Raw genomic sequence first — 15,515 nt, forward strand, 5'->3', positions numbered from 1 at the left:
AGAATGCATGCAAAGGTCAGGATTATATTTGTTTAAAATTACTCATATTCATTTAAAATTTCTCACTCGTCAACAGGCCCTGCTTTCCACATCTGATTCCAGCTTTCATGGGAACCGTGCCACGACACCATGAAGCATGCGCACGGCCAGCCTCAGCAGCACCTCACGATGCTCACAGCAGTGACACCAACCGCAGCAAAAGGGCCGGGCATCTCTGTTTCGATTGGTCACATTCTGCTAATCACCATCAGCATGTGCAGGATTGGGACAGATCTAACTGCGACCCATCAATAAGAGATATTTAAATCTTATTGTAATGAAGTACTTTGAAACACCCTGTTCCCAGATTCTACACTTGGACTTATAAGAGATGGGAAAGAAGGAGAATGGGGAAAAGAGTGGAGGAGTACTCCGGGATTTTTGAAGTAAATGTTCTGGGTCAAGTGTATACCATTTCTCCACGAAGTGGTGACCTCTACTATTTGAGACTTCTTCTTCATCATGTAGAGGGACCAGTATCTTTTGAATCATTGAAAACACATGATGGAGATATACTTCCATCATTCAAAGATGTCTGCTGAGAGAGAGGATTGTTGCAAGCTGACGATCATTGGCAGCAAACTACGGAAGAGGCAGAGAGAACAAAAATGCCCAGAGCAATGAGAAATTTGTTTGTCGTCTTGCTAACAAATACTGAAACCAACAATTCACAGCAATTATGGAACTGGTTCAAGAATGCAATGTCTGACGATTTCTTACCTCTGGAGAGGAGAACTATCAACGATCCTAACATCATGATGGATGAGAGGCATCGTGGACAAGCTCTTCTGTATTTCCAAGAGAAGCTTGAGAACTTGGACAAAACACTTGAAGAATATAACTTGCTGACACCAAGAAACGGTACAATTACTCAAAGTGCTGACAATCCGGAATTTTTGCGTGAACTGTAATACAACACAGAGGAACAGCAGGAATTTATTTGACAGAAGGAGCCCCTGTTGAATAATGAGCAAAGAGAAGTATATGAACATGTGTGCGACTGCTTGGAAAGGAATCTCTCTTCAATGATTTTCATTGATGCACCAGGAGGAACGGGCAAGACCTTTATCATCAACTTGATCCTCGCTAAAGTTAGAGGAGATAGAGGTGTTGCTATTGCTGTAGCATCATCAGGTATTGCAGCAACATTCATGCCTGGTGGTAGGACAGCACATTCGAGATTCAAGATACCCCTCAAAGTCAATGAAGATGCCCTTTGTAACATCGATAAAAACACCAATACTGCAAATTTACTCCGAAATGCGAGGCTTATTGTCTGGGATGAGTGCCCCATGATTAGGAGGGAGAGCTTTGAAGCCATGGACCATGCTCTGGCGATTTCCGTCAGCTTCTAGCAGTTGTGAAACGAGGAAATGATGCTGATGTGGAGAATTCATGCGTAAAAAAATCCTACTTATGCAGAAGCTTCATCAAGTTTCAATTGAAGAGAAACATGCGATTGGGTGAGGGAGAAGGACGATATTCTGAGTTCTTATTGGATATTGGAGAAGACAAGATTGAGAAAAATGAAAATAATAAAATTGAATTACCTGAAGATGTGATTCTGCCAGCAAAAACTATGGAAGAATGTATTGATTTCATCTACCCGACATTTGACAATCCTGCAGAACTGTTCTCAAGGAATTCTATCTTGGTTCCTCTCAATGAAATGATGCGAAAAATAAACTTCACATGCATTAGACGCTTCCCTGGTATCACGAAAGAATACTGTTTCTTCAATGTCGTAAGTGAAGGAGCTAACGCCATTCATTTTCCAACAGGATTCCTTGATTTGGTCGAACTGTCTGGATTGCCACCACATAAACTGGAATTGAAGAGGGGATCTCTCATCATTTCAATGAGGAACTTGGATCCACCAAGGCTTTGCAATGGAACGTAAATGATGGAGGAAGAACTGCACGACAATCTCATCGTAGCAAAGATAAACATTGGTGCATTCAAAAATGACATTGTCATGATCCCAAGAATTACTCTCAGTTTATCAGAAGGAGAAGATGTTCCTCTTCAGTGGAGCCAGTTCCGGATACAGTCATGCTTTGCTATGACTACACATAAGGAACAAGGCCAAACCATGGAGAGTGTGTTGATTTATCTGGAGAAACCGGTATTCCAGCATGGTCAGCTGTATGTGGCTTTAAGCCGGGGAAAAAGAAATGCAAACGTTAGAGTATTCTTGAAGAATGGCAGATCAACCAGAAATGTTGTCATCAAAAGTGTCCTTTGTTAAACGAGGAGGAGCTATATTTGTCTTGCTACGCGTCTTTCTTCTTTAATAAACTGAGTTTTTCTTCTTTAATTTCCAAAGAAAAGTGATAGCAATAGCATTCAGGGAAATTTAATGTTCATTCTGGCCACATCAGACTGCACTACCCTCCTCTCAAATGGTGCCCCAACGCGTCACCCAGTTGTCTAGTTTATTATTATAGCTGAATCCAAATTAATCCATCTACCTACTCACTTAGTTAACTTAGTGAAATAATGTGTTATTAATCCCCTAATAATCCTAACCATCGCGGATGAAATTTCCTCTGACTTATTCTGCTGCACCAGTGTAACTACAGTGAAATTTTTGCTGGAGCCTTATTTGTGGTTTGGTTATTTTTTCCCTTGAAGTAGGGGTTGAAGAGCCAGAGAATCCTTCAAGAGGTTAACCTCTAGATCTGGAGTTGAGGCACTGATATTTTTATTAAACCATAACTGCATGAAATAAAATGCACCCCAAGGTTCATAAAATGCATTCTGAGAAGAAAGTAAAAGGCTTTTGCTAACTCTTTTATATTATGTATTTTTAGCAATATCAATGCAGTTATTGTTGTAAACCTGTCTTCTCCCAATCACTCAATTAAATCATCTTGATACACTATGTCTCAGAATAACAATGCTTGTTCTGTTTTGAGAACTTCGTTAAAAGACTGCAAAGAACTTTAGGAATGTACACAGAGAAAATTCTTAACAATATCCAATGGTTAGGTAAGAGTGCACTCCTTTTCTTGATAGGAATAATTAAATTCTGTATTGAGAAATTTTAGAAAGAATCTATGTATAACATTAATTAGTCAGAAACCTACCTTGCGAAAGTATGTTGGAAGTTGTATGTGCTAAAACCTAACATCAAATCAAGACATTTGAGCCAATTCAAAGGAAATACTGCAGAAATTTGTGATTGCAGTGAGGTGTTCTCTAAGCATAAAGTAGTGGCAATTCCCCTGCAGTTAAATTCACATCTATTTAACTAATCCACTATACCTGAACAGGGCAGCATAATAAGCCTTGTGCAACTTAGCAGCTTTGAAAATTGTGTTTCTAGGAATTAGGTGACACATGAGCCTAAGAATTATTCTTTTAGCAAAAGCATGGATTAAACTGATTAGAAATACTTTGAATTGAAGGAGTTAGTGCTGATTGAATTATTTTGAATATAAGTTAAACATTTGTTACACTAAGCAAAGAAGATACAAGTCACGAGCTTTAGTGGACATCAGCAGTAAAGTATTTCAAGATAAAATTGGAAATGTATTTCTGGGTTTCTACAGTTTAACTATCGAATTCTACTAATGCTGAAACAATTATTTACTGTAGATGCTGACATCTTTTCTGATGTATCTAAAAATATTGTATCACTATGCAATTAAAATTTAGAAGTCTATTTCAACAATTAAGGGCATTATTTAAGGGGGAATTCAGCTAAGAGGAATTATGCTGTTGATTTTTACGAGTTGAAGTGCCTTCTCTTATTGATTATAATGCAAGACAAGCGGTGTCTCTGCAATCCTGCAGGGAGGTTAGCAACACTGCATTGTCAACACAAGTACTCTTTCAGATTGAACAAATAAAATATTGGAAAACTTGTTTTGTTTCCTTTTGTACTTAATACAATTTATTACATTTTGTAGTAGTTGTGCGATCACTCAAATTGAGTATCATGTTCTCCAAAGGGGTTGTCTATTGGTAGGTCTAAAGGTGGATGTGAAGGCTGACCTGGGATCCGTGTATTCTGGTGCAGTGTGGGCAAGAGTAACCACCCATCTCCTCCTTCATAACTTAACTCTATGGACCCTGGGATTGTCCCAAAGAAGAAGTATTCTAAAGGCAAAATGATGCAACAGTGTCTGACAAAGGAAGGCAAAGCCAACATAAAAGCAAAAGAGAGGGCATATAATAGAGCAGAAATTAGCAGGAAGTTAGAGGATTGGGAAAGCTTTGAAAACCCAACAGAAGGCAACTATTAAAGCTGTAAGGGGGTATAAATGAAATAGGAAGGTAAGCTAGCTAACAATATCAAAGAAGTTACGAAAAGATTTTTCAGATATATAAAGAGTAAAAGAGAAGCAATAGTAGATATTGGACTACTGGAAAACGATGCTGGAGAGATTGTAATGGGGGACAAGGAAATGGCAGACAAACGGAATAAGTATCTTGCATCAGTCTTCACTGTGGAAGACACTAGCAGTATGCTGGAAGTTTGAGAGTGTCGGGGGCAGAAGTGAGTGCAGTTGCTATTACTAGGGAGAAGGTGCTTAGGAAATTGAAAGGTCTGAAGGTGGATAAGTCACCTGGACCAGATGGCGTACACCTGGAAGTCTGAAGAGATTGTGGAGGCATTACTAAAGATCTTTCAAGAATCACTAGATTTGGGAATGGTTCCGAAGGATTGGAAAATTACAAATGTCACTCCACTCTTCAAGAAGGAAGGAAGGCAGAAGAAAGGAAATTATTGGCCAGTTAGCCTGACCTCAGTGGTTGGGAAGATGTTGCAGGTGATTGTTAAAGATGTGGTTTCGAGGTGCATGGTGGCACAAGAGAAATAGGCCAAAGTCAGCAAAGTCCTTAAAGGAAAATCTCGCCTGACAAATCGGTTGGAATTCTTTGAAGAAATAACAAGCTGCATAGACAATGGAGAATCAGTGATGTTGTCTACTTGGATTTTCAGAAGGTCTTTATCAAGGTGGCGTACATGAAGCTGCTTCACAAGATAGAGCCCATTGCACTACAGGAGATATACTAGTGTGGATAGACCAGTGTCTGATTGGAAGGAGACAAAAAGTTGGAATACAGGGAGCCTTTTCTGATTGGCTGCCGGTGACTCATGGTCTTCCACAGAGGTCTGTGTCAGGACAGCTTCTTTTTACATTGTATGTCAATGGTTTGAATGATGGAATTGATGGCCTTGTGGCTACATTTGTGGATGATGCGAAGATAGGTGGAGGGGTAGGTAGTGCTGAGAAAGCAGGGAGGCTGCAGAAGGTCTTGGACAGATGAGGAGAATGGGCAAAGAACTGGCAAATAAAATACGAGGGGTGATTGATAAGTTTGTGGCCTAAGGTAGACGGAGTCAATTTTAGAAAACCTAGCACATTTATTTTTCAACATAGTCCCCTCCTACATGTACACACTCAATCCAGCGTTTGTAAAGCATACGGATACCTTCTTTGTAGAAGTGGTCCACAGCAGGGGTGATTGATAAGTTCGTGACCTAAGGTAGAAGGAGATGAGTTATGCAGCTCTCGTTACATGCACATGCAGTTCAACGCTTTGAGTGAAAATGCAGAAAGTTTGAAGTTAGTAACTCATCTCCTTCTACCTTAGGACACGAACTTATCAATCACCCCTGCTGTGGACCACTTTCTGGAGGTCCACGACGCCGACTTCTACAAAGAAGGGATCTGTATGCTCCAAGACCGCTGGACTAAGTGTGTAAATGTAGGAAAAATAAATGTGCTAGGTTTTCTAAAATTGACTCCTTCTACCTGAGGCCACAAACTTATCAATCACCTCTTGTAAAGTGTCACGAAGTGCATGGTTATGCACTTTGGTAGAAGGAATAAAAGCCTACATTATTTTCTAAATGATGAGAAAATTCAAAAATCCAAAGTGCAAAGGGACTTGGGAGTCCTTGTGCAGGACTCCCTGAAGGTTAATTTGCATGTTGAGTCTGTGGTGAGGAAGGTAAATGCAATGTTAGCTTTATTTCAAGAAGACTAGAATATAAAAGCAAGGATGTAATGCTGAGGATTTATAAGGCACTTGCGAGGCCGCACTTGAAGTTTTGTGAGCAGCATATTTCAGCAAGGATGTGCTGACATTGGAGAGGGCTCAGAGGAGGTTCACAAGAATCGTTCCAGAACTGAAAGGCTTATTGAGAAGTGGTTGATGGCTTTGGGCCTTAACACACTAGACTTTAAAAGAATGAGAGGGGATCTGATTGAAATCTGTCAAATGTTGAAAGGCCTAAATAGAGTTGATGTGGAGATGATGCTTTCTATAGTGGGGGAGTCAGGAACCAAAGGGACAGCCTCAGAATAGAGGGACATCAATTTAGAATGGAGATGAGGGTGAATTTCTTTAGCCAAACGTTGGTGAATCAGTGGAATTAATTCATTGCCACAGGTGGCTGTAGGGGCCAGGTCATTTGCTGTATTTAAAGCGGAGGTACTTAGGTTCTTGATTAGTCAGGGTGTGAAAAATAATGGGGAGAAGGCAGGTGAATATAGATGAGAGGGAAAAGGATCGGCCATGATAAAATGGTGGAACTGGCTTGATGGACTGAATAGCCTAATTCTGCTCCTACGCCTTATGGTCTTCTGGTCCAGACTTCACAGTCCTGCCCCCTTCACCATTTGCTGATTGCCATAAAACTTAATCAGGGCTGTTAGGGTGGATTCCCTGACTGGGGAATGCCTGTGCATGACTTTGTTTAATGAGGGAATGCTGATGCACAGGCAGCCACCACGTAGTCCTTCATGGATTGGGTTCAGCGACCAGCAAGTTGATTGGGGACCCTTCACTGCTGCAGTCTTCCTCTGCCTTCACTGCATTTATGATGTGCCATCATCTTCCCCCAGCTCCACCTTTGAGGTCTTGGTTGGATCGCTGTTTGTCTGGAAACTGCATACCAGGGCAAAGTGCCAGATGGCTATACTGCAGATGGCATTGCTCTTGGGATCTCCGAAACTCAGAAGCCTCTCCACCATGACAAGGTGACAATCCTTGGAGGAAAGGGGGGACGGGGACGTCGACTCAGACCATGAGAGGCCTGCATCGGGCATTTTCATGCCTTACAAGGCGCAGATTGGAAGTCTGTGTGGGGCGCCACTCCTTGCACAGACACTAGAGTAATGTGTGATTAAGTGCCTTGCTCAAGGACACAACCACGCTGTCACGGCTGAGGCTCAAACTAGCAACCTTGAGATCACTAGACGAACACCTTAACCACTTGGCCACTTGCCCAACACAAGAGGATTGGTTTTTAACATTTTGTACCACACAGCCATTTTTACATATTCTGTGGAGCAGAAACCACAATGGATTAGTATGAATAAACATTTTTATTGAGTCTTGTTAGTAACGGTACATACTGGGCAACTTACAGTGTGGGAGCAATGAACCGGGCTGAGACAAAAGTCATATGCCATCGAAAGCCTCTGCCTGTAAAAGAGAGTCCTCTGTGCGTAGGAGGCCCAGTTGATGCACCACATATTCAAATGGCTATAGGCATGCTCACCACATTCTCACAATTGATCGGATATGTTACATTTCTCTCCTCTATAGATGGGAATCACAGAGGAAGGGAATAAATGAGGTAAGCTGAGACAAACAATGAAGAGTCTACCTACTTGGTAGCAGTAAACTCACTGTTGCGCGCTTGTGGGCTGCCGCTGGGTGTGTGGGGGGGTGGATTTGCTTTTCTCTTTCTGTTCCTTTCTGGTTAGTTAATGTTGAGGTCAGTGGACTGAGAATCTCTTCTTCTGTTGATGAAGCATCCATTGGTTCATCTGTGAGGATGCTGGCTTCATCAGCAGAGGACTCTTCTGTAGCTTCCCTGGCGTCAATTTGCTAGCGTATATAATCCAAGAGTTGCCTAACAATTTGTGCATTTGCCAACTCATGTTTCGCTACTTGACCATGATAATTCCAGATGACAGCTGGGAGCCCGTTTTCTTCCTGCGAGATGTACGTGTAGACTTTATGTATGGTGCCAAACATTCGCAGTCTGGTGTGCATATCGTGATTTTGTTTCATAGCTACTTGCTTGGCACAAATTCACTCCTGGACAGCTGGCTGTATCATACCTGCTCTCTGTAGTCAGTGAAGTTCTTCCACTACCTTTGTGCCCACCACGTGTAACACTGAGTGCTTCTTGTAAAACTTTGGCTGGCAGTTTTCCTAATCTTGAACTTAGCCACCGGATCACGGTTTCAGCTTGGAAAACCCACTGGTGCTTTTCTAATGGGGATTTGAATGCAAGATGTCCCCCCCCCCCCCAATACAGTTGATGCAGGACAGCACCAATGGCACCATTTTAATCGAAGTTCTGCCCTATAAATTAGATCATTGGCCTCCCCTGACCACATGCATGGGTAAGTGAAGTTGGCCCCTGGTGAACCACTTCTGCTGTAAAGACACCGCACAATTTATGCCATCTCCAGTGTAGCTGTGGAACTCCAACTTTGGCATTCATAATTTTGGAATTTGGCGTAAAGACAATTTGCTAACCAAGGCAATGGGTGACAATGTATCCAGCTCAGATTTCATGGACTGGTTGTCCACTGTGAGTGTAACCAAATAAGAAAACAGGTTTCAGTGGTCCATGTCATGGGTTTGAAAAATAGTGCCCACTTCTTCACTCCTACTGACTCCTTATGTGGAGTTGATGATTGAATTCTGCCATTTTTTCCTGGCGCATTGCTTATAGAAGCCCACCTTCTTGAGGCACCCTAACTTCTGAGAGAACCGGCAGATTGCCTTTTGATGCTTTTGTTTGGACCATTTGGCATGACTTTCCCCACAATGGTGGCATCTCTGTGAAGGCTGCAGATGGCGGGTCGGTATCCGCAGCAATCATCGATGTTTTCAGGAGGGGTCTTAACTTGTTTAAGGCATCTCCTAAGTGCTTCCCAATAATGAGCTGTGGAGCATGCTTTGTCCCAGGACAAACCAAGCTTTTTGGACAGAGGTTCTCCTGTGTCCTCCCATGTTGGACTCCAACAGTCAATGCTAGAACAAGAATTACTTCATTGAATTTCAAGAGGACGCAATCTGCACCGTATAGGAGGGCAGGCCAGTTTGGTCCTTAACCTTTCCAAGTATCCACTTTTGATCATCTCTGTAGTCCCTCACCAGGACTGCTTGTCCAGGAGTGAAACATCGAACCTCCTTGTTTGAGGAGCCTTCAATTTGTCTCCGCTGTTCGTCCTTCATACTCCTGGGATTGGGTTTGAGGAGATCCAAGTGTGAGTACAAGGAATGACCCAAGAACAGCATAGCTGCCGAGTTGTTGGTTATGGAGTGTGCTGCGTTGCGATATGTAGGGAGAAAATTGGCGAGCTTCTGATTCAGTGTATTATGTTCTACTGATATTGTTCATTGTGTATTCTTTAAACTCTGGACAAACCTTTCTGCCAAGACATTTGTAGCTGGATGCAGATGTAATTGGACTTATTCCACTCATTTTCATGAATGACTAAAACTGTTCCACAACAAACTGTGGTACATTGTCACTGACTAAGTGTTTTGGAACACCAGTCCTTCAGAAGAGGCCTCTCAACACATCAACACTGTGCAAGGCTCTTGGGAACACTTCTGGCCACTTTGTGGCTACATCCACTACTGCCAAGGAATTTGTGCCCATGAATCGTGTGGCAAAATCCGCATGAATCCTCTGCCAGGGCAATGTAGCCCATTCCCAGGGATGGAGAGGCGCTGCTCTTGGCATCTTCTGGACGTGTTGGCATCCTGAAAAGTGTATGGCAAGCTGCTCGATCTGGTGATCTATCCCAGGCCACCAGGCAAAACTTCAAGCCAATGGTTTCATTTTGACCATGCCTAGATGATTGGCATGTACTGTAACTCATCCAACACTTCATCTCTCAGCTTGGATGGTACAACAGCTCTCATCCCCACATAAGGGAACTCCTGTCAAGGGCAAGTTCATCCCAGCACTGGCAAAAATGGAGGAACTGAAATTTCTCCTGCACATTCCAGCCATTTTGGGTTGCCATGTAGACCTGATACATTGTGGGGTCTTTCCTGCTTTCACTTTGGATCATCTCTGCCATGTTACGTACCCTGTAACTGGGTTGCCAAACCAGCAGAAATGGACAACTTAGTTGGAGTCTGGTTTACTAGAAACTAATAAAGTTTTATTAAAGAAATAAGTAACACAGCACTCTAATTGTCAGGATATAAATGCAACAGGTTAGCAATAATAAAACACACATGTACACAGAACTAGGGTAATAGGAATCAACCAAGCTCGATCTCAGTCTAGGGGTAAAATGATCAGTCTCAAGTGATGCAGAGTTCAGTTCAGCTTAGTGCAGTTCGCAGTAATCGCTGTTGTGCCGTTGGAGAGAGAGAGAGAGAATGTAGATTTTGATTCACACAGACCTTTGACGTTCTTCGCAGTTAGCTTTCGGGCGAACCCTTTTATGTCTTCTGTGGTCACCGACTGTGACCCCTCTGTTCCGGATACGACCGTCCTTCCGCGGTGAACCCGGCACCCAGGCAAGGGCGGACACACACACCAGGTTCCCACCAATCGTCCCTTTTCACCCTGTGCGTCTATGGTCAGTTCCCGCGACCAGACCTCCAAACCCGCACCAACTTGTGGGGGCACACCACTCTTCCAGAGTCTCGTTATCTCGTGATCTCGTGGTGTGTGTCGTGCCTTAGCGAACCTGTTCTTTTTATCGCCCTGCTGGGGTATCGCCTGTCCATCAAACTTCAAACAGTTCAGGTTCAAAGCAACCGGTCTGTCAATATTCTGAAATGTGTTTCTTTCTCGTTAATCTCTCTCTTCTCTCTTATTAGCATTTTGAATGTTTCTCCATTGTCTCACTTATCTCTCTCTCATTATTATCAATCTTCTGATAACTTGGTTTTTCGTCACACCCCTATCCTTCAAAGGATTTTTACCGGGGTAAAAATTATGAGCATGAATACATTATTAGATACACACTAATATACAGGGTCATCAGCTATAAGGCTAATACAGAGAACTTTATTTTTTCAACACCTTGACAGACAGTCAGCAATCACATTGTCCATTCCTTTTATACGTGTTATTTTAATACCAAATTCCTCTAGGACCAGGCTCCAACTTAGCAACCTTTTGTTTTTATCCTTCATAGTGGCCGAAAACACTAATGGGTTGTGATCAGTGTAAGTTATCAGTGGTTTCCGTGCTGGACAAATATAACAAAGGTTGTCCCACACAAACTTCGCATTCTTTGGCAAGAGCTTAGTAAGAGGGAGGGTAATATTCGCAAAGTTTTTGCAAAACTTCCGCTAGTACCCCACCATCCCCAAGAACCTTCTCAGGGCTCTCTTGTCTGTCGGTGTGGGGACTTCAGAGATAGCTCACACCTTGGCCTGCATCGGTCCAGCGGCCCCTGTCCTACCACAAATCCCATATAAGTGACCTTCGCGTGGCCGAATTCATTTTTTGCGAGGTTCACTGTCAGGCTGGCTTCAAACAGCCGTTTAAACAGTTCCACAATGTGCTCATCCCACGTGTCACTCCAGACCACTAAATCGTCAATGTATGCTTCCGCGTTCTTTAGCCCTTTTGTCACTGAATTAATCATCCTACAGGGATGTTGCTTACTAGGCTGACCTGATGTGACAACAACACCATGTACCGGCTCTTTGCATCGCCTCGGGACATCCAGACATCCGTCTGGGTGCCGGTTAATTAGCTTTCTCAGTGGCTCGCTCTGTTCGGGGGTTAAGGGAGAGACCTTATCAGCAAGGCTGGCCAAAACAATAGAGTTCTCCCATTTGGTCGGCACCATACTTATCTTTTCAAAATGGGTTTTCCCCTTATCAGGTGGCACCCTAGCCTCATTAATTTTCGTGATAACACTGACTAGGTCTGCTCACTTATTGTGGCAAGCTGTTAACATATCAATAGGCTGTGTTGGCTCACGACTACAATACTCAATAACATCCTTCCTCCTGTGCGGCCAGTAAAACTTTCATGATTCTATCGACTGTTTTCCTCACCCCAAAATGTCCACCGAGGGGTATCTTGTGGGCCAGGTTAAAAATCTCGCTCCTATAAATTTTCGGCACTACCACCTGGAGTACCACCCCCCATTCCTCATCTGCAGGCACGGTACGTGGTCTCCATTTCCTCATTAGTACTCCCTCCTTCACATAATAGCCCACTGGCTCCCTTTTTAATTCTGCTTTGGAGAGAGCTGTCTCCGCCAAAACCATCAACTCCTCGTCTCACTCCTGTGCCTGTATAAGTTCCTTCCTTGCTAATGATAAGTCTACCTCAACTTCCGTTTCACTACGCTGCTTCTCACTTTCTAACCCCTCCTGGTACAAGGCTGGTAAAAATGTCTCAGCTAAATCTACATTCGCTTCGGCAGCCTTTCTGGACATGCGCCGAGTTACTGTGCAAACGGGATAAACCTGTGAGTCAATGGGCGGGGCCTTAATGCTGGCAGGCTGGCTTGTCAATCTTACTGCTGGGTACACCTCTCTGCTGGCGAGGTCATTACCGAGTAAGACCTCCATGTCTTCCATCAGTAATTCGGGCCTCACCCCGATCGTGACCGGTCCGGAAACCAAGTCGCTTTTTAGGTGTATCTGGTGCAAAGGTACTGCTTCAGTCCCTTTCCCAATGCCTTTTACCACACTGACCTCCCCAGTCTCGGTCTCTGAACTAAAGTCTGAAACACTCCTTAAGATCAGTGACTGACAAGCTCCAATGTCTCTCCAGATCCGCACTGGAACCGGGTTTAACCCCTCCTTCACCGACACCAGTCTGGCCGAGATAAACTTCTCGCGCCCTTCCTGAACTTTATCAGACCTCTTCTCCCCTAGCAGTTTGTTTGCCAGCTCAATACAGCAAGTCAGAACCGTCATTTTTCCTTTTCCCGTCTCCTTCTTTGGGGCAAAGCACCTGGACGCAAAGTGACCGGCTTTCCCACAATTATAGCATACGACCCCAGGAAACTTCCTACCAAACTGCTCCCGGTCTACGTTATCCTTCTCACTAGTCCCCGGCTTACTTTCTGACTTTTCTGGCGGACTCTCTCCGCCCTCTTGACTACCCTTCTGGTAGCTTTTACTCGGGGCAAACTTCGCTTTGTGCGTTAACGCGTATTCATCCGCTGACTTAGCAGTTGCGGCTAAGATTTCTGCGTCTTTCTCATCTAGATAGGGCCTCATACCTTCAGGGATACAACCTTTAAACTGCTCAATCAGTATTAGCTGTAGCAGTCTGTCATAATCCCCAGTGACCCCTTTCGAGGCGCACCAATGCTCACAATATATCTGCATCTCACGGGCAAACTCTAAATATGTGCGGCCCCACTGCTTCCTCGCATTCCGGAACCTCTGCCAGTATGCCTCCGGGACCAACTCATAAATCCCGAGTGTAGCCTCTTTCACCACATCATACCTCTGGGCATCTTCTGCGGACAATACCGAGTAAGCTTGCTGGGCTTTTCCTTTAAGTACGCTCTGAAGCGAAACAGCCCACTTATCCCTCGGCCAGTCCTGACTTGCAGCGACTTTTTCAAAATGTAGAAAGTACCGATCAACATCGGCCTCCTCGAATGGGGGAACCAACCTAACCTCCTGGGTTGCCCTGAACCCTCCACCTTGGTTCGGCATGGGCCCCTGCGCTAGCGTCATCCTTAACTTCTCCAGCTCAAATTCCCTTTCCCTCTGTTTCTCTCTCTCTTGTCGTTCTAACTGCTTCTCTTCTTGTTCTAGCTGCCTGTCCCTCTCTTCTCGTTCCAGCTATTTTATTCTCTCTTCTCGTTCTAACTGCCTGTCCCTCTCTTCTCGTTCCAGCTGTTTTACCCGGAACTCATGCTCGAGTCTCAATTTTTCCATCTGCAGCTGTACTGCTTCTCCACCAGGTTTGCCCATAGATACCACCTCCAGCTCCCCTTGGGGAAACACACCTTTAGATACATAATGCTCCATGATAGCTCTGTGCATCTCCGCTCTCCTCATTGTCAGCTTCCCCTTAAAAAGATTCAACCGTTTGGCCACAGTTGCCAATTCTGATTTCCTGGCATCCTCTAATGCCTCCAAGGTTGGCGTCTTTAGAAATTCCTCAATCTCCATTTCTGCTGTTTGCCCTTTCTTTCTTTCGGGAATTTTAACCCAATCAATTTACCCAGTCCCAAATTTGGCGTTCAAAATCACGGACGAAATCCCCACTTATGTTACATACCCCATAACTGGGTTGCCAAACCAGCAGAAATGGACCACTTAGTTGGAGTCTGGTTTACTAGAAACTAATAAAGTTTTATTAAAGAAATAAGTAACACAGCACTCTAATCGTAAGGATATAAATGCAACAGGTTAGCAATAATAAAACACACATGTACACAGAACTAGGGTAATAGGAATCAACCAAGCTCGATCTCAGTCTAGGGGTAAAATGATCAGTCTCAAGTGATGCAGAGTTCAGTTCAGCTTAGTGCAGTTCGCAGTAATCGCTGTTGTGCCGTTGGAGAGAGAGAGAGAGAATGCAAATTTTGATTCACACAGACCTTTGATGTTCTTCGCAGTTAGCTTTCGGGCAAACCCTTTTATGTCTTCTGTGGTCACCGACTGTGACCCCTCTGTTCCGGGTACAACCGTTCTTCCGCGGTGAACCCGGCACCCAGGCAAGGGCGAACACACACACCAGGTTCCCGCCAATCGTCCCTTTTCACCCTGTGCGTCTATGGTCAGTTCCTGCGACCAGACCTCCAAACCCGCACCAACTTGTGGGGGCACACCACTCTTCCAGAGTCTCGTTATCTCGTGATCTCGTGGTGTGTGTTGTGCCTTAACGAACCTGTTCTTTTTATCCCCCTGCTGGGGTATCGCCTGTCCATCAAACTTCAAACAGTTCAGGTTCAAAGCAACTGGTCTGCCAATATTCTGAAATGTGTTTCTTTTGCATTAATCTCTCTCTTCTCTCTTATTAGCATTTTGAATGTTTCTCCATTGTCTCACTTATCTCTCTCTCATTAGCATCAATCTTCTGATAACTTGGTTTTTCGTCACAGCCACAATAGGGAGACTTCCTATTTGCATTAGAGGGAGCACTTCAAGAGGAGTGTCATCCTTTGTAATTTTATCAGGTATTTTCTTTTCCAAGGGTAAAACAGACAATCTATCAGCATTTCCATGATTAGTTGTCCTCTTGAATTCGATCTTGTAATTGTGTCCTTCAAGAAGCAGAGCCCATCTCTGCATTCGTGCTGTTGCTGTTAGTGGAACACCCCTCTGTGGAGTGAAAATGGAGGCCAGTGATGATCAGTAATGAGGGTAAACTCTTCCCCCATACAGGTATTGGTTGAAATGTTTTACACTCCAAACCAGATTCAAGGGCTCTCTGTCAAACTCTATGGGGCTATGGGGCACCCACTTTCATTACGCATAACATGTGAAATGACTGCACATTTACCATAAGGTGAGGCTTCACTGGAAGATGA

This window comes from Mobula hypostoma, chromosome 9 (genome assembly GCF_963921235.1).
Source record: "Mobula hypostoma chromosome 9, sMobHyp1.1, whole genome shotgun sequence".
Lineage (NCBI taxonomy): Eukaryota > Metazoa > Chordata > Chondrichthyes > Myliobatiformes > Myliobatidae > Mobula > Mobula hypostoma.